At 28.8% G+C, this 27,067-nt stretch overlaps 1 long non-coding RNA gene across 5 annotated transcripts in view; it reads right to left on the minus strand.

Annotated features, from left to right (window-relative positions):
• Positions 1-271: 271 nt before the first annotated feature.
• The window catches only part of LOC126927828 (uncharacterized), a 59,467-nt gene continuing 32,671 nt past the window's right edge, over positions 272-27,067 (minus strand). For 3 of the 5 annotated variants that reach the window (XR_007715936.1, XR_007715937.1, XR_007715934.1), the window contains exon 2: positions 272-385. This is a non-coding gene — a long non-coding RNA (uncharacterized LOC126927828). Of the gene's footprint in view, positions 386-455; positions 655-27,067 lie in introns of those variants that run through there. The other 2 variants (XR_007715933.1, XR_007715935.1) reach the window with 2 other exon arrangements.

A 27,067-nucleotide genomic window follows, 5' to 3' on the forward strand; every position in this document is an offset into this window, starting at 1 on the left:
TCTGGAAGTCGACACCACTCACAGCGTGCCAATGCAAGGGAGGAAAACGAATGAAATTGTATTTCGTGAAGACGTTTCACCACTTTCCATAGATCAGAAACTGGAGTTACACAACTAATAACCTAATAACAAGAAAGTAATATAAAATATACACGATTTAATATATAGCAAATATGGACATATAAATCTACAAGGAGCAAAATTTATCTCATATTGTCAAATAAAACCAAATTGTCAAAAGATCATCAGGACACGACGCCAACGAAGGTGCCACTGTGCCTACTTGGGTGGAAAACCGCCCCTTCAGCATCATCCTTCGCACATATTCACACACGCACGTCGATCACGTCATCTCGTACCATTCACATATCTTCCTCCTCTTGCGCTAAAACAAATTCACAAGTTTAAGGAAACAAACAACATACGAAACGAGATAGAATACTAAAAACACATACTCACACAGTTCGCAAAGGCGCGGACGCTTTTGTGTCCATCACTCAACATAACCTGTAATCATCAAAATCCACGTTCTCTCATGGAAACTCTAAAAACCTGCAGCATTGCGATTCCCACCGGAACGAACTGTCACGTGACTGTCATCCCATTGGGGATGTCATTATAAAAAGCGTAGCGACACAATTCAAATGAGAGTAATTGTTAGCGGGCCAGTTGAATAAAAGAGTAAGAGAGTAATTGTTAGCGGTTCGGGAGAATTTAGCGAAAAATAAAGAAGAGTCAGATTAATTGTTAGCGTTAGCGTTAACGATTAATTGTTAGTGGTTCAGTTAGAACAATCAGAGTAATTGTGAAAAGAGAGTAACTGCCATTAGTTGGTTCAGTTAGAATACAGTCAGAGAAATTGTTAGCGTTCGGGAGAATTTAACGAAATTAAAGAAGAGTAATTCAGTTAGAATAAAGAAATAGGATAGAGCAATTGTGATTAGTTGGTTCAGGAGAATTTAGCGAAAATAAGGAGAGTAATTGTTAGTCGTTCAATTGAATTTGAGTGAGTCTGATATAAGTTCGTTCAGTTGATTGAATTAGAATTTAAGTTAGGATTAATTGTTCGTTCCAGTTCGACTTTAAAAATTACGAGATATAAATGTTATTAGTCAGTTCGAATTATAAAATAATTGTTATTAGTCAGTTAGAATTAAAACAATAGTTGGCTCAAGTTTTTGTGTTAGAATTTCGAATTGTTAAACACGTCCGGACACACTGTTGTTTACACTGTTCAAATTAAATAAAGATTAAAACGAAAAATTATAGAAGTGTCGATCTTTGTAAAACCGGAATCACCCCAGCGGCCTGCCCGTTCATCAGCGGAGACCAACGTCAGGTGAGTCAACTTTAATAATTATTAATAATTAATAATTAAAATAATAAATAATATCAATGATTAGTATAATTCGTCATTAATTCCGCCTGTAATAATTATTTATAATATAATTGTTTATTCCAAACAATCCTCTCCCGTGCTAGTATTCCTGCGCATAGCAGGTTAGCCGAAACGTGGACATTGTTGACCAGTGGCCCAAACTCCGATCAACGCTACATAATCTAACAAGAAATATCTAATTGAAACAGTCCTTAGACTGTTTCTGGTGGCAGCGACTACTACATTGTTTAAAATTTCAAAATTTGGATAGCGAAACGTAACAACTACATATTGCATCACTATATGACGAATAACGTCATATACTGTTACGTTATAACGTATAACGTTATATTGCATTACTATATGACGTATAACGTTATGGAGCATTACGTTACAACGTATAACGACATATTGCATTACTATGTGACGTGTAACGTTATATACTATTACGTTATTACCTATAACGTTATACTGCATCACTATATTACATATAACGTTATATTGCATCACTATATCACTTATAACGTTACATTGCATCACTATATGATGTATAGTGTTTATACTATTACGTTATAACTTTTAACGTTATATTGCATCACTCTATGACGTATAACTTTATATTGCATCTCTGTATGACGTATAACGTTATATACCCTTACGTTATAACGTATAGCGTTATATTGTATCACTATGTATCGTATAATGTTATGGAGCATTACGTTATAACGTGTAGCGACATATTGCATTATTATGTGACGTATAACGTTATATACTATTACGTTATATCCTATAACGTTATACTGCATAACAATATGACGCATAACGTTATATACTATTACGTTATAAGGTATAACGATATATTGCATCACTATATCACTTACAACGTTATATTGCATCACTATATGACGTATAACGATGTAGACTATTACGTTGTAACCTATAACGTTATACTGCATCAATATATGACGTATAATTTTATATACTATTACGTTATAACGTAGAACTATATATTGCATCACTATATGATGTCTAACGTTATATACTATTACGTTATAACCTATAACGTTATACTGCATCACTATTTGACGTATAACGATATAGAATATTAAGTTATAACGTATAACATTATATTGCATCTCTATATGACGTATAACGTTATATTGCACCACTATATGACGTATAACGTTATATACTATTACTTTATAACGCATAACGACATATTGCGCCACTATATGACGTATAACTTTATATTGCATCACTATATGACCTATAACGTTATATACTATTACGTTATAACGTATAACGATATATTGAATCACTATATCACTTACAACGTTATATTGCATCACTATATGACGTATAACGTTATATACTGTTACGTTATAACCTATAACGATCTATTGCGTCACTATATGATGTCTAACGTTATATATTATTACGTTATAACGTATAACGCGACATTGCATAACTATATGACGCATGACATTATATTGCATCACTATATGACGTATAACGTCATATACTATTACGTTATAACGTATAACGTTATATTGCACCTCTATATGACGTATAACTTTGTATTGCATCTCTGTATGTCGTATAACGTTATACACTATTACGTTATAACGTATAACGATATATTGCATCACTATATGACGTATAACTTTATATTGCATCTCTGTATGACGTATAACGTTATATACTAATACGTTATAAGGTATAACGATATATTGCATCACTATTTCACTTATAACGTTACGGAGTATTACGTTATAACCTATAACATAATACTGCATAACTATATGACGTATAACGTTATACACTATTACGTTATAACGTATACCGTTATATTTCATCTCTATATGACGTATCGCATTATATTACATCACTATATGACGTATAACGTTATATACTATTACGTTATAACGTATAACGATATATTGCATCACTATATGACGTATAACTTTATATTGCATCACTATATGACGTATAAATATATAGACTATTACGTTATAACGTATAACGTTATATTGCATCTCTATATGACGTATAACGTATTATTGCATCACTATATGACGTATAACGTTTATACTATTACGTTATAACTTATAACGTTATATTGCAACACTATATGAAGTATAACCTTATATAATATTACGTTATAACGCATAACGTTATATTGCATCACTATATCACTTACAACGTTATATTGCATCACTATATGTAGTATAACCCTAAATAATATTACGTTATAACGCATACCGTCATATTGCATCACTATATCACTTACAACGTTATATTGCATCTCTGTATCACGTATAAAGTTATGGATTATTACGTTATAACGTATAGCGTCATATTGCATTACTATGTGACGTATAACGTTATATACTATTACTTTATAACGTATAACGATATATTGCATCACTATATGACGTATAACGTTATATACTGTTACGTTATAACGTATAACGTATTATTGCACCACTATATGACGTATAACGTTATACTGCATAACTATATGACGTATAACGTTATATACTATTACGTTATAAGGTATAACGATATATTGCATCACTACATCACTTACAACGTTATATTGCATCACTATATGACGTATAACGTTATATACTGTTACGTTATAACATATAACGATATATTGCGTTACTATATGATGTCTAACGTTATATACTATTACGTTATAACGTATTACGCGACATTGCATAACTATATGACGCATAACATTATATTGCATTACCATATGACGTATAACGTCATATACTACTACGTTATAACGTATAACGCTACATTGCATAACTATATGACGTATAACTTTATATTGCATCTCTATATGTCGTACAACGTATTATTGCTTCACTATATGACGTATAACGTTTATACTATTACGTTATAACTTATAACGTTATATTGCATCACTATATGAAGTATAACCTTATATAATATTACGTAATAACGCATAACGTTATATTGCACCACTATATGACTTATAACTTTATATTGCACCACTATATGACGTATAACGTTATACACTATTACGTTATAACGTATACCGTTATATTTCATCTCTATATGACGTATCGCATTATATTGCATCACTATATGACGTATCGCATTATATTGCATCACTATCTGACGTATAACGTTATATACTATTACGTTATAACGTATAACGATATATTGCATCACTATATGACGTATAACTTTATATTGCATCTCTGTATGACGTATAACGTTATATACTTATACGTTATAAGGTATAACGATATATTGCATCACTATTTCACTTATAACGTTATATTGCATCACTATATGACGTATAACGTTATATACTATTACGTTATAAGGTATAACTATATATTACATCACTTTGTGAAGTATAACGTTATATACTATTACGTTATAACGCATAACGATATATTGCACAACTATGTGACGTATAACTTTATATTGCATCACTATATGACGTATAAATATATAGACTATTACGTTATAATTTATAACGTTATATTGCATCTCTATATGACGTATAACGTATTATTGCATCACTATATGACGTATAACGTTTATACTATTACGTTATAACTTATAACGTTATATTGCAACACTGCATGAAGTATAACCTTATATAATATTACGTTATAACGCATAACGTTATATTGCATCACTATATCACTTTCAACGTTATATTGCATCACTATATGAAGTATAACCCTATATAATATTACGTTATAACGCATACCGTTATATTCCATCACTATATCACTTACAACGTTATATTGCATCACTGTATCACGTATAAAGTTATGGATTATTACGTTATAACGTATAGCGTCATTTTGCATTACTATTTGACGTATAACGTTATATACTATTACGTTATAATGTATAACTATATATTCCATCATTATGTGATGTATAACGTTATATACTATTACGTTATAACGTATAACGATATATTGCACCACTATATGACGTATAACGATACATTCCATCACTATGTGAAGTATAACGATATAGACTATTACGTTATATCGTATAACGTTATATTGTATCACTATATAACGTATAATGTTATGGAGCATTACGTTATAACGTATAGCGACATATTGCATTACTATGTGACGTATAATGTGATATACTAATACGTTATAACCTATAACGTTATACTGCATAACTATATGACGTATAACGTTATATACTATTACGTTATAAGGTATAACGATATATTGCATCACTATATCACTTACAACGTTATATTGCATCACTATATGACGTATAACTTTATATTGCATCACTATATGACGTATAACGTTATATACTATTACGTTATAACGTATAACGTTATATTGCATCTCTATATGACGTATAACTTTATATTGCATCTCTATATGACGTATAACGCTATATTGCATCACTATATGACGTATAACGATGTAGACTATTACGTTGTAACCTATAACGTTATACTGCATCAATATATGACGTATAATTTTATATACTATTACGTTATAAGGTATAACGATATATTGCATCACTATATCACTTACAACGTTATATTGCATCACTATATGACGTATAACTTTATATTGCATCACTATATGACGTATAACGTTATATACTATTACGTTATAACGTATAATGCTATATTGCATCACTATATGACGTATAACGTCATATACTGTTACGTTATAAGGTATAACTTTATATTCCATCACTATGTAAAGTATAACGTTATATGCTATTACGTTATAACGCATAAGGATATATTGCACCACTATATGACGTATAACTTTATATTGCATCACTATATGACGTATAAATATATAGACTATTACGTTATAACGTACAACGTTATAATGCATCCCTTTATGACGTATAACGTATCATTGCATAACTATATGACGTATAACGTTTATACTATTACGTTATAAAATATAACGTTATATTGCATCACTATATGAAGTATAACCTTATATAATATTACGTTATAACGCATACCGTTATATTGCATCACTATATCACTTACAACGTTATTTTGCATCGCTATATGAGGTATAGCGTCATATACTGTTACGTTATAACGTATAACGTTATATTGCATCACTATATCACGTATAACGTTATGAAGTATTACGTTATATCGTATAACGTTATATTGCATCCCTATATCACTTATAACGTTATATTTCATCCCTATATTACGCATAACGTTATGTACTATTATGTTATAACGTATAACGTGATATTGCATCATGATATGACGTATAACTTTATATTGCACCACTATATGTCTTGTAACTTTATATTGCATCACTATATGATGTATAACGTTATACACTATTACGTTATAACGTATACCGTTATATTTCATCTCTATATGACGTATCGCTTTCTATTGCATCACTATATGACGTATAACGTTATATACTATTACGTTATAACGTATAACGATATAGTGCATCACTATATGATGTCTAACGTTATATACTATTACGTTATAAGGTATAACGCTATATTGCATCACTATATGACGTATAACATTATATTGCATCTCTATATGACGTATAACGCTGTATACTATTACGTTATAATGTATAACGATATATTGCATGACTATTTCACTTATAACGTTATATTGCATCACTATATGACGTATAACGTTATATACTATTACGTTATAAGGTATAACTAAATATTCCATCACTATGTGAAGTATAACGTTATATACTATTACGCTATAACGCATAACGATATATTGCAACACTATATGACGTATAACTTTATATTGCATCTCTATATGACGTGTAATGTTATATTGCATCAGTATATCACGTATAACGTTATGGAGTATTACCTTATAACGTATAGCGAGATATTGCATTACTATGTGACGTATAACGTTATATACTTTACGTTATAACCAATAACGTTATACTGTATCTCTATTTGACGTATAAGGATATAAAATATTACGTTATAACGTATAACATTATATTGCATCTCTATATGACGTATAACGTTATATTGCATCAGTATATCACGTATAACGTTATGGAGTATTACGTTATAACGTATAGCGACATATTGCATTACTATGTGACGTATAACGTTATATACTGTTACGTTATAACGTATAACGATATATTGCACCACTATATGACGTAGAACGTTATAAACTATTACGTTATAACGTATAACGTTATTTTGCATCACTATATGATGTCTAACTTTATATACTATTACGTTATAACGTATAAAGCTACATTGCATAACTATATGACGCATAACATTATATTGCATCACTATATGACGTATAACGTCATATACTATTACGTTATAACGTATAACGTTATATTGCATCTCTATATGACGTATAACTTTATATTGCATCTCTATATGACGTATAACGCTATATTGCATCACTATATGACGTATAACGATATAGACTATTACGTTATAACCTATAACGTTATACTGCATCAATATATGACGTATAATTTTATATACTATTACGTTATAACGTATAACTATATATTGCATCACTATATGATGTCTAACGTTATATACTATTACGTTATAACGTAGAATGCTATATTGCATCACTATATGACGTATAACGTCATATACTGTTACGTTATAAGGTATAACTATATATTCCACCACTATGTAAAGTATAACGTTATATACTATTACGTGATAACGCATAAGGATATATGGCACCACTATATGACGTATCTCTTTATATTGCATCACTATATGACGTATAACGTCATATACTGTTACGTTATAAGGTATAACTATATATTCCATCACTATGTAAAGTATAACGTTATATACTATTACGTTATAACGTATAACGATATATTGCATCACTATATGATGTCTAACGTTATATACTATTACGTTATAACGTATAACGTCATATTGCATCACTAAATGACGTATAACTTTATATTGCATGTCTATATGTCGTATAACGTTATATACTATTACCTTATAAGGTATAACGATGTATTGCATCACTATATCACTTATAATGTTATATTTCTTCACTATATGACGCATAACGTTATGTACTATTATAATGTATAACGTGATATTGCATCATGATATGACGTATAACTTTATATTGCACCACTATATGACTTATAACTTTATATTGCATCACTTTATGACGTATAACGTTATACACTATTACGTTATGACGTATACCGTTATATTTCATCTCTATATGACGTATCGCTTTATATTGCATCACTATATGACGTATAACGTTATATACTATTACGTTATAACGTATAACGATATAGTGCATCACTATATGATGTCTAACGATATATACTAGTACGTTGTAACGTATAACGCTATATTGCATCACTATATGACGTATAACGATATAGACTATTACGTTATAACCTATAATGTTATACTGCATCACTATATGACGTGTAACGTTATATACAACTACGCTATAAGGTATAACTATATATTCCATCACTATATGAAGTATAACGTTATATAATATTACGTTATAACGTATAACTATATATTGCACCACTATATGACGTATAACTTTATATTGCATCACTATATGACGTATAAATATATAGACTATTACGTTATAACGAATAACGTTATATTGCTTCTCTATATGAGGTATAACATTATATTGTATCACTATATCACGTATAACGTTACGGAGTATTCCGTTATAACGTATAACGACATAATGCATTACTATGTGACGTATAACGTTATATACTATTATGTTAAAACGTATAACTTTATGTTGCATCACTATATCACTTACAACGTTATATTGCATCACTATATCACGTATAACGTTACGGAGTATTACGTTATAACGTATAACGACATAATGCATTACTATATGACGTATAACGTTATATACTATTATGTTATAACATATAACGATATATTGCACCACTATATGACGTATAACTTTATATTGCATCACTATATGACGTATAAATATATAGACTATTACGTTATAACGTACAACGTTATATTGCACCTCTTTATGACGTGTAACGTATTATTGCATAACTATATGACGTATAACGTTTATACTATTACGTTATAAAATATAACGTTATATTGCATCACTATATGAAGTATAACCTTATATACTATTACGTTATAACGTATAACGTTATATTGCATCTCCATATGACGTATAACGTTATACTGCATCATTATATGACGTATAACGTTATATACTGTTACGTTATAGCGTATAACGATATATAGAACCACTATATGACGTATCACTTTATATTATATCACTATATGACGTATACCGTTATAAACTATTACGTTATAACGTATAACGATATTTTGCATCACTATATGACGTATAACGTTATATACTATTACGGTATAACGTATAACGATATAGTGCATCACTATATGATGTCTAACGTTATATACTATTACGTTATAACGTATAACGCTATATTGCATCACTATATGACGTATAACATTATATTGCATCTCTATATGTCGTATAACGCTATATACTATTACGTTATAAGGTATAACGATGTATTGCATCACTGTATCACTTATAATGTTATATTTCTTCACTATATGACGCATAACGTTATGTACTATTATAATGTATAACGTGATATTGCATCATGATATGACGTATAACTTTATATTGCACCACTATATGACTTATAACTTTATATTGCATCACTTTATGACGTATAACGTTATACACTATTACGTGATGACGTATACCGTTATATTTCATCTCTATATGACGTATCGCTTTATATTGCATCACTATATGACGTATAACGTTATATACTATTACGTTATAACGTATAACGATATAGTGCATCACTATATGATGTCTAACGTTATATACTAGTACGTTGTAACGTATAACGCTACATTGCATAACTATATGACTCATAACATTATATTGCATCACTATATGACGTATAACGATATAGACAATACGTTATAACCTATAACGTTATACTGCATCAATATATGACGTATAACGTTATATACTATTACGTTATAACTTATAACGTTATATTGCATCACTATATGAAGTATAACCTTATATACTATTACGTTATAACGCATAACGTTATATTGCATCACTATATGACGTATAACGATATAGACTATTACGTTATAACCTATAACGTTATACTGCATCACTATATGACGTATAACGTTATATACTATTATGTTATAAGGTATAACGATATATTGCATCACTATATCACTTATAACGTTATATTGCATCTCTATATGACGTATAACGATGTAGACTATTACGTTATAACGTATAACGTTATATTACATTACTATATCACTTACAACGTTATATTGCACCACTATACGACGTATTACGTCATATACTGTTACGTTATAAGGTGCAACTATGTATTCCATCACTATGTGAAGTATAACGTTATATACTATTACGTTATATCGCATAACGATATATTGCACCACTATATGACTTATAACTTTATATTGCATCACTATATGACGTAAAAATATATAGACTATTACGTTATAACGTACAACGTTATATTACATTACTATATCACTTACAACGTTATATTGCACCACTATACGACGTATTACATCATATACTGTTACGTTATAAGGTACAACTATGTATTCCATCACTATGTGAAGTACAACGTTATATACTATTACGTTATATCGCATAACGATATATTGCACCACTATATGACGTATAACTTTATATTGCTTCACTATATGACGTATAACGTTACGGAGTATTCCGTTATAACGTATAACGACATAATGCATTACTATGTGACGTATAACGTTATATACTATTATGTTAAAACGTATAACTTTATATTGCATCACTATATCACGTATAACGTTACGGAGTATTACGTTATAACGCATAGCGGCATATTGCATTACTATGTGACGTATAATGTTATATACTATTACGTTATAACCTATATCGTTATACTGCATAACTATTTGACGTATAACGATATAAAATATTACGTTATAACGTATAACATTATATTGCATCAGGATATGACGTATAACTTTATATTGCACCACTATATGACTTGTAACTTTATATTGCATCACTATATGACGTACAACGTTATGCACTATTACGTTGTAACGTATACCGTTATATTTCATCTCTATATGACGTATCGCTTTATATTGCATCACTATATGACGCATAACGTTATGTACTATTATAACATATAACGTGATATTGCATCATGATATGACGTATAACTTTATATTGCACCACTATATGACGTATAACGATATATTCCATCACTATGTGAAGTAGAACGATATAGACTATTACGTTATAACCTATAACGTTATACTGCATCAATATATGACGTATAACGTTATATACTATTACGTTATAACGTATAATGCTATATTGCATCACTATATGACGTATAACGATATAGACTATTACGTTATAACCTATAACGTTATACTGCATCAATATATGACGTATAACGTTATATACTATTACGTTATAACGTATAATGCTATAGTGCATCACTATATGACGTATAACGTCATATACTGTTACGGTATAAGGTATAACTATATATTCCATCACTATGTGAAGTATAACGTTATATTCTATTACGTTATAACGCATAACGATATATTACACCACTATATGACGTATAACTTTATATTGCATCACTATATGACGTATAACATTTATACTATTACGTTATAACTTATAACGTTATATTGCATCACTATATGAAGTATAACCTTATATACTATTACGTTATAACGCATAACGTTATATTGCATCACTATATGACGTATAACGATATAGACTATTACGTTATAACGTATAACGTTATATTGCTACTCTATATGACGTATAACGTTATATACTATTACGTTATAAGGTATAACGATATATTGCATCACTATATCACTTACAACGTTATATTGCATCACTATATGACGTATAACTTTATATTGCATCACTATATGACGTATAACGTTATATACTATTACGTTATAACGTATAACGTTATATTGCATCTCTATATGACGTATAACTTTATATTGCATCTCTATATGACGTATAACGCTATATTGCATCACTATATGACGTATAACGATGTAGACTATTACGTTGTAACCTATAACGTTATACTGCATCAATATATGACGTATAATTTTATATACTATTACGTTATAACGTAGAACTATATATTGCATCACTATATGATGTCTAACGTTATATACTATTACGTTATAACGTATAATGCTATATTGCATCACTATATGACGTATAACGTCACATACTGTTACGTTATAAGGTATAACTATATATTCCATCACTATGTAAAGTATAACGTTATATACTATTACGTTATAACGCATAAGGATATATTGCACCACTATATGACGTATAACTTTATATTGCATCACTATATGACATATAAATATATAGACTATTACGTTATAACGTACAACGTTATAATGCATCCCTTTATGACGTATAACGTATCATTGCATAACTATATGACGTATAACGTTTATACTATTACGTTATAAAATATAACGTTATATTGCATCACTATATGAAGTATAACCTTATATAATATTACGTTATAACGCATACCGTTATATTGCATCACTATATCACTTACAACGTTATATTGCATCGCTATATGAGGTATAGCGTCATATACTGTTACGTTATAACGTATAACGTTATATTGCATCACTATATCACGTATAACGTTATATTGCATCACTATATCACGTATAACGTTATGAAGTATTACGTTATATCGTATAACGTTATATTGCATCCCTATATCACTTATAACGTTATATTTCATCCCTATATTACGCATAACGTTATGTACTATTATGTTATAACGTATAACGTGATATTGCATCATGATATGACGTATAACTTTATATTGCACCACTATATGTCTTGTAACTTTATATTGCATCACTATATGATGTATAACGTTATACACTATTACGTTATAACGTATACCGTTATATTTCATCTCTATATGACGTATCGCTTTCTATTGCATCACTATATGACGTATAACGTTATATACTATTACGTTATAACGTATAACGATATAGTGCATCACTATATGATGTCTAACGTTATATACTATTACGTTATAAGGTATAACGCTATATTGCATCACTATATGACGTATAACATTATATTGCATCTCTATATGACGTATAACGCTGTATACTATTACGTTATAATGTATAACGATATATTGCATGACTATTTCACTTATAACGTTATATTGCATCACTATATGACGTATAACGTTATATACTATTACGTTATAAGGTATAACTAAATATTCCATCACTATGTGAAGTATAACGTTATATACTATTACGCTATAAAGCATAACGATATATTGCAACACTATATGACGTATAACTTTATATTGCATCTCTATATGACGTGTAATGTTATATTGCATCAGTATATCACGTATAACGTTATGGAGTATTACCTTATAACGTATAGCGAGATATTGCATTACTATGTGACGTATAACGTTATATACTTTACGTTATAACCAATAACGTTATACTGTATCTCTATTTGACGTATAACGATATAAAATGTTACGTTATAACGTATAACATTATATTGCATCTCTATATGACGTATAACGTTATATTGCATCAGTATATCACGTATAACGTTATGGAGTATTACGTTATAACGTATAGCGACATATTGCATTACTATGTGACGTATAACGTTATATACTGTTACGTTATAACGTATAACGATATATTGCACCACTATATGACGTACAACGTTATAAACTATTACGTTATAACGTATAACGATATTTTGCATCACTATATGATGTCTAACTTTATATACTATTACGTTATAACGTATAAAGCTACATTGCATAACTATATGACGCATAACATTATATTGCATCACTATATGACGTATAACGTCATATACTATTACGTTATAACGTATAACGTTATATTGCATCTCTATATGACGTATAACTTTATATTGCATCTCTATATGACGTATAACGCTATATTGCATCACTATATGACGTATAACGATATAGACTATTACGTTATAACCTATAACGTTATACTGCATCAATATATGACGTATAATTTTATATACTATTACGTTATAACGTATAACTATATATTGCATCACTATATGATGTCTAACGTTATATACTATTACGTTATAACGTAGAATGCTATATTGCATCACTATATGACGTATAACGTCATATACTGTTACGTTATAAGGTATAACTATATATTCCACCACTATGTAAAGTATAACGTTATATACTATTACGTGATAACGCATAAGGATATATGGCACCACTATATGACGTATCTCTTTATATTGCATCACTATATGACGTATAACGTCATATACTGTTACGTTATAAGGTATAACTATATATTCCATCACTATGTAAAGTATAACGTTATATACTATTACGTTATAACGTATAACGATATATTGCATCACTATATGATGTCTAACGTTATATACTATTACGTTATAACGTATAACGTCATATTGCATCACTAAATGACGTATAACTTTATATTGCATCTCTATATGTCGTATAACGTTATATACTATTACCTTATAAGGTATAACGATGTATTGCATCACTATATCACTTATAATGTTATATTTCTTCACTATATGACGCATAACGTTATGTACTATTATAATGTATAACGTGATATTGCATCATGATATGACGTATAACTTTATATTGCACCACTATATGACTTATAACTTTATATTGCATCACTTTATGACGTATAACGTTATACACTATTACGTTATGACGTATACCGTTATATTTCATCTCTATATGACGTATCGCTTTATATTGCATCACTATATGACGTATAACGTTATATACTATTACGTTATAACGTATAACGATATAGTGCATCACTATATGATGTCTAACGATATATACTAGTACGTTGTAACGTATAACGCTATATTGCATCACTATATGACGTATAACGATATAGACTATTACGTTATAACCTATAATGTTATACTGCATCACTATATGACGTATAACGTTATATACAACTACGCTATAAGGTATAACTGTATATTCCATCACTATATGAAGTATAACGTTATATAATATTACGTTATAACGTATAACTATATATTGCACCACTATATGACGTATAACTTTATATTGCATCACTATATGACGTATAAATATATAGACTATTACGTTATAACTAATAACGTTATATTGCTTCTCTATATGAGGTATAACATTATATTGTATCACTATATCACGTATAACGTTACGGAGTATTACGTTATAACGTATAACGACATAATGCATTACTATATGACGTATAACGTTATATACTATTATGTTATAACATATAACGATATATTGCACCACTATATGACGTATAACTTTATATTGCATCACTATATGACGTATAAATATATAGACTATTACGTTATAACGTACAACGTTATATTGCACCTCTTTATGACGTGTAACGTATTATTGCATAACTATATGACGTATAACGTTTATACTATTACGTTATAAAATATAACGTTATATTGCATCACTATATGAAGTATAACCTTATATACTATTACGTTATAACGTATAACGTTATATTGCATCTCCATATGACGTATAACGTTATACTGCATCATTATATGACGTATAACGTTATATACTGTTACGTTATAGCGTATAACGATATATAGAACCACTATATGACGTATCACTTTATATTATATCACTATATGACGTATACCGTTATAAACTATTACGTTATAACGTATAACGATATTTTGCATCACTATATGACGTATAACGTTATATACTATTACGGTATAACGTATAACGATATAGTGCATCACTATATGATGTCTAACGTTATATACTATTACGTTATAACGTATAACGCTATATTGCATCACTATATGACGTATAACATTATATTGCATCTCTATATGACGTATAACGCTGTATACTATTACGTTATAATGTATAACGATATATTGCATGACTATTTCACTTATAACGTTATATTGCATCACTATATGACGTATAACGTTATATACTATTACGTTATAAGGTATAACTAAATATTCCATCACTATGTGAAGTATAACGTTATATACTATTACGCTATAACGCATAACGATATATTGCAACACTATATGACGTATAACTTTATATTGCATCTCTATATGACGTGTAATGTTATATTGCATCAGTATATCACGTATAACGTTATGGAGTATTACCTTATAACGTATAGCGAGATATTGCATTACTATGTGACGTATAACGTTATATAATATTACGCTATAACGCATAACGATATATTGCAACACTATATGACGTATAACTTTATATTGCATCTCTATATGACGTATAACGTTATATTGCATCAGTATATCACGTATAACGTTATGGAGTATTACGTTATAACGTATAGCGACATATTGCATTACTATGTGACGTATAACGTTATATACTGTTACGTTATAACGTATAACGATATATTGCACCACTATATGACGTAGAACGTTATAACGTACGTTATATAGTACGTTGTAACGTATAACGCTATATTGCATCACTATATGACGTATAACGATATAGACTATTACGTTATAACCTATAATGTTATACTGCATCACTATATGACGTATAACGTTATATACTACTACGCTATAAGGTATAACTATATATTCCATCACTATATGAAGTATAACGTTATATAATATTACGTTATAACGTATAACTATATATTGCACCACTATATGACGTATAACTTTATATTGCATCACTATATGACGTATAAATATATAGACTATTACGTTATAAAGAATAACGTTATATTGCTTCTCTATATGAGGTATAACATTATATTGTATCACTATATCACGTATAACGTTACGGAGTATTCCGTTATAACGTATAACGACATAATGCATTACTATGTGACGTATAACGTTATATACTATTATGTTAAAACGTATAACTTTATGTTGCATCACTCTATCACTTACAACGTTATATTGCATCACTATATCACGTATAACGTTACGGAGTATTACGTTATAACGTATAACGACATAATGCATTACTATATGACGTATAACGTTATATACTATTATGTTATAACATATAACGATATATTGCACCACTATATGACGTATAACTTTATATTGCATCACTATATGACGTATAAATATATAGACTATTACGTTATAACGTACAACGTTATATTGCACCTCTTTATGACGTGTAACGTATTATTGCATAACTATATGACGTATAACGTTTATACTATTACGTTATAAAATATAACGTTATATTGCATCACTATATGAAGTATAACCTTATACACTATTACGTTATAACGTATAACGTTATATTGCATCTCCATATGATGTATAACGTTATACTGCATCATTATATGACGTATAACGTTATATACTGTTACGTTATAGCGTATAACGATATATTGCACCACTATATGACGTATCACTTTATATTATATCACTATATGACGTATACCGTTATAAACTATTACGTTATAACGTATAACGATATTTTGCATCACTATATGATGTCTAACTTTATATACTATTACGTTATAACGTATAACGCTACATTGCATAACTATATGACGCATAACATTATATTGCATCACTATATGACGTATAACGTCATATACTGTTACGTTATAAGGTATAACTATATATTCCATCACTATGTAAAGTATAACGTTATATACTATTACGTTATAACGTATAACGCTATATTGCATCACTATATGACGTATAACATTATATTGCATCTCTATATGTCGTATAACGCTATATACTATTACGTTATAAGGTATAACGATGTATTGCATCACTATATCACTTATAATGTTATATTTCTTCACTATATGACGCATAACGTTATGTACTATTATAATGTATAACGTGATATTGCATCATGATATGACGTATAACTTTATATTGCACCACTATATGACTTATAACTTTATATTGCATCACTTTATGACGTATAACGTTATACACTATTACGTGATGACGTATACCGTTATATTTCATCTCTATATGACGTATCGCTTTATATTGCATCACTATATGACGTATAACGTTATATACTATTACGTTATAACGTATAACGATATAGTGCATCACTATATGATGTCTAACGTTATATACTAGTACGTTGTAACGTATAACGCTACATTGCATAACTATATGACGCATAACATTATATTGCATCACTATATGACGTATAACGTCATATACTATTACGTTATAACGTATAACGTTATATTGCATCTCTATATGACGTATAACTTTATATTGCATCTCTATATGACGTATAACGCTATATTGCATCACTATATGACGTATAACGATATAGACTATTACGTTATAACCTATATCGTTATACTGCATCAATATATGACGTATAATTTTATATGCTATTACGTTATAACGTATAACTATATATTGCATCACTATATGATGTCTAACGTTATATACTATTACGTTATAACGTAGAATGCTATATTGCATCACTATATGACGTATAACATCATATACTGTTACGTTATAAGGTATAACTATATATTCCATCACTATGTAAAGTATAACGTTATATACTATTACGTTATAACGCATAAGGATATATGGCACCACTATATGACGTATCTCTTTATATTGCATCACTATATGACGTATAACGTTATATACTATTACGTTATAACGTATAATGCTATATTGCATCACTATATGACGTATAACGATATAGACAATACGTTATAACCTATAACGTTATACTGCATCAATATATGACGTATAACGTTATATACTATTACGTTATAACGTATAATGCTATAGTGCATCACTATATGACGTATAACGTCATATACTGTTACGGTATAAGGTATAACTATATATTCCATCACTATGTGAAGTATAACGTTATATTCTATTACGTTATAACGCATAACGATATATTACATCACTATATGACGTATAACTTTATATTGCATCACTATATGACGTATAACATTTATACTATTACGTTATAACTTATAACGTTATATTGCATCACTATATGAAGTATAACCTTATATACTATTACGTTATAACGCATAACGTTATATTGCATCACTATATGACGTATAACGATATAGACTATTACGTTATAACGTATAACGTTATATTGCTACTCTATATGACGTATAACGTTATATACTATTACGTTATAACGTATAACGTTATATTGTTTCACTATATAACGTATAATGTTATGGAGTATTACGTTATAACGTATAGCGACATATTGCATTACTATGTGACGTATAACGTTATATACTATTACGTTATAACCTATAACGTTATACTGCATCACTATATGACGTATAACGTTATATACTATTATGTTATAAGGTATAACGATATATTGCATCACTATATCACTTATAACGTTATATTGCATCTCTATATGACGTATAACGATGTAGACTATTACGTTATAACGTATAACGTTATATTACATTACTATATCACTTACAACGTTATATTGCACCACTATACGACGTATTACGTCATATACTGTTACGTTATAAGGTACAACTATGTATTCCATCACTATGTGAAGTATAACGTTATATACTATTACGTTATATCGCATAACGATATATTGCACCACTATATGACTTATAACTTTATATTGCATCACTATATGACGTAAAAATATATAGACTATTACGTTATAACGTACAACGTTATATTACATTACTATATCACTTACAACGTTATATTGCACCACTATACGACGTATTACATCATATACTGTTACGTTATAAGGTACAACTATGTATTCCATCACTATGTGAAGTACAACGTTATATACTATTACGTTATATCGCATAACGATATATTGCACCACTATATGACGTATAACTTTATATTGCTTCACTATATGACGTATAACGTTACGGAGTATTCCGTTATAACGTATAACGACATAATGCATTACTATGTGACGTATAACGTTATATACTATTATGTTAAAACGTATAACTTTATATTGCATCACTATATCACGTATAAACGTTACGGAGTATTACGTTATAACGCATAGCGGCATATTGCATTACTATGTGACGTATAATGTTATATACTATTACGTTATAACCTATATCGTTATACTGCATAACTATTTGACGTATAACGATATAAAATATTACGTTATAACGTATAACATTATATTGCATCATGATATGACGTATAACTTTATATTGCACCACTATATGACTTGTAACTTTATATTGCATCACTATATGACGTACAACGTTATGCACTATTACGTTGTAACGTATACCGTTATATTTCATCTCTATATGACGTATCGCTTTATATTGCATCACTATATGACGCATAACGTTATGTACTATTATAACATATAACGTGATATTGCATCATGATATGACGTATAACTTTATATTGCACCACTATATGACGTATAACGATATATTCCATCACTATGTGAAGTAGAACGATATAGACTATTACGTTATAACCTATAACGTTATACTGCATCAATATATGACGTATAACGTTATATACTATTACGTTATAACGTATAATGCTATATTGCATCACTATATGACGTATAACGATATAGACTATTACGTTATAACCTATAACGTTATACTGCATCAATATATGACGTATAACGTTATATACTATTACGTTATAACGTATAATGCTATAGTGCATCACTATATGACGTATAACGTCATATACTGTTACGGTATAAGGTATAACTATATATTCCATCACTATGTGAAGTATAACGTTATATTCTATTACGTTATAACGCATAACGATATATTACACCACTATATGACGTATAACTTTATATTGCATCACTATATGACGTATAACATTTATACTATTACGTTATAACTTATAACGTTATATTGCATCACTATATGAAGTATAACCTTATATACTATTACGTTATAACGCATAACGTTATATTGCATCACTATATGACGTATAACGATATAGACTATTACGTTATAACGTATAACGTTATATTGCTACTCTATATGACGTATAACGTTATATACTATTACGTTATAACGTATAACGTTATATTGTTTCACTATATAACGTATAATGTTATGGAGTATTACGTTATAACGTATAGCGACATATTGCATTACTATGTGACGTATAACGTTATATACTATTACGTTATAACCTATAACGTTATACTGCATCACTATATGACGTATAACGTTATATACTATTATGTTATAAGGTATAACGATATATTGCATCACTATATCACTTATAACGTTATATTGCATCTCTATATGACGTATAACGATGTAGACTATTACGTTATAACGTATAACGTTATATTACATTACTATATCACTGACAACGTTATATTGCACCACTATACGACGTATTACGTCATATACTGTTACGTTATAAGGTACAACTATGTATTCCATCACTATGTGAAGTATAACGTTATATACTATTACGTTATATCGCATAACGATATATTGCACCACTATATGACTTATAACTTTATATTGCATCACTATATGACGTAAAAATATATAGACTATTACGTTATAACGTACAACGTTATATTACATTACTATATCACTTACAACGTTATATTGCACCACTATACGACGTATTACATCATATACTGTTACGTTATAAGGTACAACTATGTATTCCATCACTATGTGAAGTATAACGTTATATACTATTACGTTATATCGCATAACGATATATTGCACCACTATATGACGTATAACTTTATATTGCATCACTATATGACGTATAACGTTACGGAGTATTCCGTTATAACGTATAACGACATAATGCATTACTATGTGACGTATAACGTTATATACTATTATGTTAAAACGTATAACTTTCTATTGCATCACTATATCACGTATAACGTTACGGAGTATTACGTTATAACGCATAGCGGCATATTGCATTACTATGTGACGTATAATGTTATATACTATTACGTTATAACCTATATCGTTATACTGCATAACTATTTGACGTATAACGATATAAAATATTACGTTATAACGTATAACATTATATTGCATCTCTATATGACGTATAACGTTATATTGCATCAGTATATCACGTATGACGTTATGGAATATTACGTTATAACGTATAGCGACATATTGCATTACTATGTGACGTATAACGTTATATACTATTACGTTATAACCTATAACGTTATACTGCATCTCTATTTGACGTATAACGATATAAAATATTACGTTATAACGTATAACATTATATTGCATCTCTATATGACGTATAACGTTATATTGCATCAGTATATCACGTATAACGTTATGGAGTATTACGTTATAACGTATAGCGACATATTGCATTACTATGTGACGTATAACGTTATATACTGTTACGTTATAACGTATAACGATATATTGCATCACTATATGACGTATAACGTTATATACTGCTACGCTATAAGGTATAACTATATATTCCATCACTATATGAAGTATAACGTTATATAATATTGCGTTATAACGTATAACGATATATTGCACCACTATATGACGCATAACGTTATATACTATTACGTTATAACGTATAACTATATATTGCACCACTATATGACGTATATCTTTATATTGCATCACTATATGACGTATAAATATATAAACTATCACGTTATAACGTATAACGTTATATTGCTTCTCTACATGACGTATAACGTTATATTGTATCACTATATCACGTATAACGTTACGGAGTATTCCGTTATAACGTATAACGACATAATGCATTACTATATGACGTATAACGTTATATACTATTACGTTATATCATATAACGATATATTGCACCACTATATGACGTAGAACGTTATATACTATTACGTTATAACGTATAACGCTATATTGCATCACTATATGAAGTATAACCTCATATACTATTACGTTATAACGTATAACGTTATATTGCATCTCCATATGACGTATAACGTTAAACTGCATCATTATATGACGTATAACGTTATATACTGTTACGTTATAGCGTATAACGATATAATGCACCACTATATGACGTATCACTTTATATTATATCACTATATGACGTATACCGTTATAAACTATTACGTTATAACGTATAACGGTATTTTGCATCTCTATATGATGTCTAACGTTATATACTATTATGTTATAACATATAACGCTACATTGCATAACTATATGACGCATAACATTATATTGCAGCACTATATGACGTATAACGTCATATACTATTACGTTATAACGTATAACGTTATATTGCATCTCTATATGACGTATAACTTTATATTGCATCTCTATATCACGTATAACGTATTATTGCATCACTATATGTCGTACAACGTTTATACTATTACGTTATAACTTATAACGTTATATTGCATCACTATATGAAGTATAACCTTATATAACATTACGTTATAACGCATAACGTTATATTGCATCACTATATCACTTACAACGTTATATTGCATCACTATATGACGTATAACGTCATATACTGTTACGTTATAACGTATAACGTTATAATTGCATCACTACATCACGTATGACGTTATGAAGTATTACGTTATAACGTATAACGTTATATTGCATCACTATATGACTTATAACTTTATATTGCATCACTATATGACGTATAACTTTATATTGCATCTCTATATGACGTATAACGTATTATTGCATCACTATATGACGTATAACGTTTATACTATTACGTTATAACTTATAACGTTATATTGCATCACTATATGAAGTATAACCTTATATAACATTACGTTATAACGCATAACGTTATAATGCATCACTATATCACTTACAACGATATATTGCATCACTATACTACGTATAACGTGTACGTAGTTTACTGTTACGTTACAACGTATAACGTTATATTGCATCACTATATGACTTATAACTTTATATTGCATCACTATATGACGTATAACGTTATACACTATTACGTTATAACGTATACCGTTATATTTCATCTCTATATGACGTATCGCTTTATATTGCATCACTATATGACGTATAACGTTATATACTATTACGTTATAACGTATAACGATACATTGCATCACTATATGATGTCTAACTTTATATACTATTACGTTATAACGTATAACGCCATATTGCATCACTATATGACGTATAACTTTATATTGCATCTCTATATGTCGTATAACGTTATATACTATTACGTTATAAGGTATAACGATGTATTGCATCACTATATCACTTATAACGTTATATTTCATCACTATATGACGCATAACGTTATGTACTATTATAACGTATAACGTGATACTGCATCATGATATGACGTATAACTTTATATTGCATCACTATATGACGTATAACGATATATTCCATCACTATGTGAAGTAGAACGATATAGACTATTACGTTATAACCTATAACGTTATACTGCATCAATATATGACGTATAACGTTATATACTATTACGTTATAACGTATAATGCTATATTGCATCACTATATGACGTATAACGATACAGAATATTACGTTATAACCTATAACGTTATACTGCATCAATATATGACGTATAACGTTATATACTATTACGTTATAACGTATAATGCTATATTGCATCACTATATGACGTATAACTTTATATTGCATCACTATATGACGTAAAAATATATAGACTATTACGTTATAACGTACAACGTTATATTGCATCCCTTTATGACGTATAACGTATTATTGCATCACTATATGACGTATAACGTTTATACTATTACGTTATAACTTATAACGTTATATTGCATCACTATATGAAGTATAACCTTATATACTATTACGTTGTAACGCATAACGTTATATTGCATCACTATATGACGTATAACGATGTAGACTATTACGTATAACGTATAACGTTATATTGCTACTCTATATGACGTATAACGTTATATACTACTACGTTATAACGTATAACGTTATATTGTTTCACTATATAACGTATAATGTTATGGAGTATTACGTTATAACGTATAACGTTATATTACATTACTATATCACTTACAACGTTATATTGCACCACTATACGACGTATTACGTCATATACTGTTAGGTTATAAGGTATAACGATATATTGCCTCACTATATCACGTATGACGTTATGAAGTATTACGTTATAACGTATAACGTTATATTGCATCTCTATATGACGTATAACTTTATATTGCATCTCTATATCACGTATAACGTATTATTGCATCACTATATGACGTACAACGTTTATACTATTACGTTATAACTTATAACGTTATATTGCATCACTATATGAAGTATAACCTTATATAACATTACGTTATAACGCATAACGTTATATTGCATCACTATATCACTTACAACGTTATATTGCATCACTATATGACGTATAACGTCATATAGTGTTACGTTATAACGTATAACGTTATATTGCATCACTACATCACGTATGACGTTATGAAGTATTACGTTATAACGTATAACGTTATATTGCATCACTATATCACTTATAACGTTATATTGCATCACTATACGACGTATAACGTTATATACTATTATGTTATAAGGTATAATGATATATTACATTACTATATCACTTACAACGTTATATTGCATCACTATATAACGTATAACGTCATATACTGTTACGTTATAACGTATAACGTTATATTGCATCACTACATCACGTATGACGTTATGAAGTATTACGTTATAACGTATAACGTTATATTGCATCACTATATCACTTATAACGTTATATTGCATCTCTATATGACGTATAACGTATTAATGAATCACTATATGACGTATAACGTTTATACTATTACGTTATAACTTATAACGTTATATTGCATCACTATATCACTTACAACGATATATTGCATCACTATATTACGTATAACGTGTACTTAGTATACTGTTACGTTACAACGTATAACGTTATATTGCATCACTATATGACTTATAACTTTATATTGCATCACTATATGACGTATAACGTTATATACTATTACGTTATAACGTATAACGATACATTGCATCACTATATGATGTCTAACTTTATATACTATTACGTTATAACGTATAACGCCATATTGCATCACTATATGACGTATAACTTTATATTGCATCTCTATATGTCGTATAACGTTATATACTATTACGTTATAAGGTATAACGATGTATTGCATCACTATATGGCGTATAACGTTATACACTATTACGTTATAACGTATACCGTTATATTTCATCTCTATATGACGTATCGCTTTATATTGCATCACTATATGTCGTATAACGTTATATACTATTACGTTATAACGTATAACGATATAGTGCATCACTATATGATGTCTAACGTTATGTACTATTACGTTATAACGTATAACACTATATTGCATCACAATATGACGTATA

The sequence above is a fragment of the Bombus affinis genome, unplaced genomic scaffold (assembly GCF_024516045.1).
Source record: "Bombus affinis isolate iyBomAffi1 unplaced genomic scaffold, iyBomAffi1.2 ctg00000249.1, whole genome shotgun sequence".
Taxonomy (NCBI): Eukaryota; Metazoa; Arthropoda; class Insecta; order Hymenoptera; family Apidae; genus Bombus; species Bombus affinis.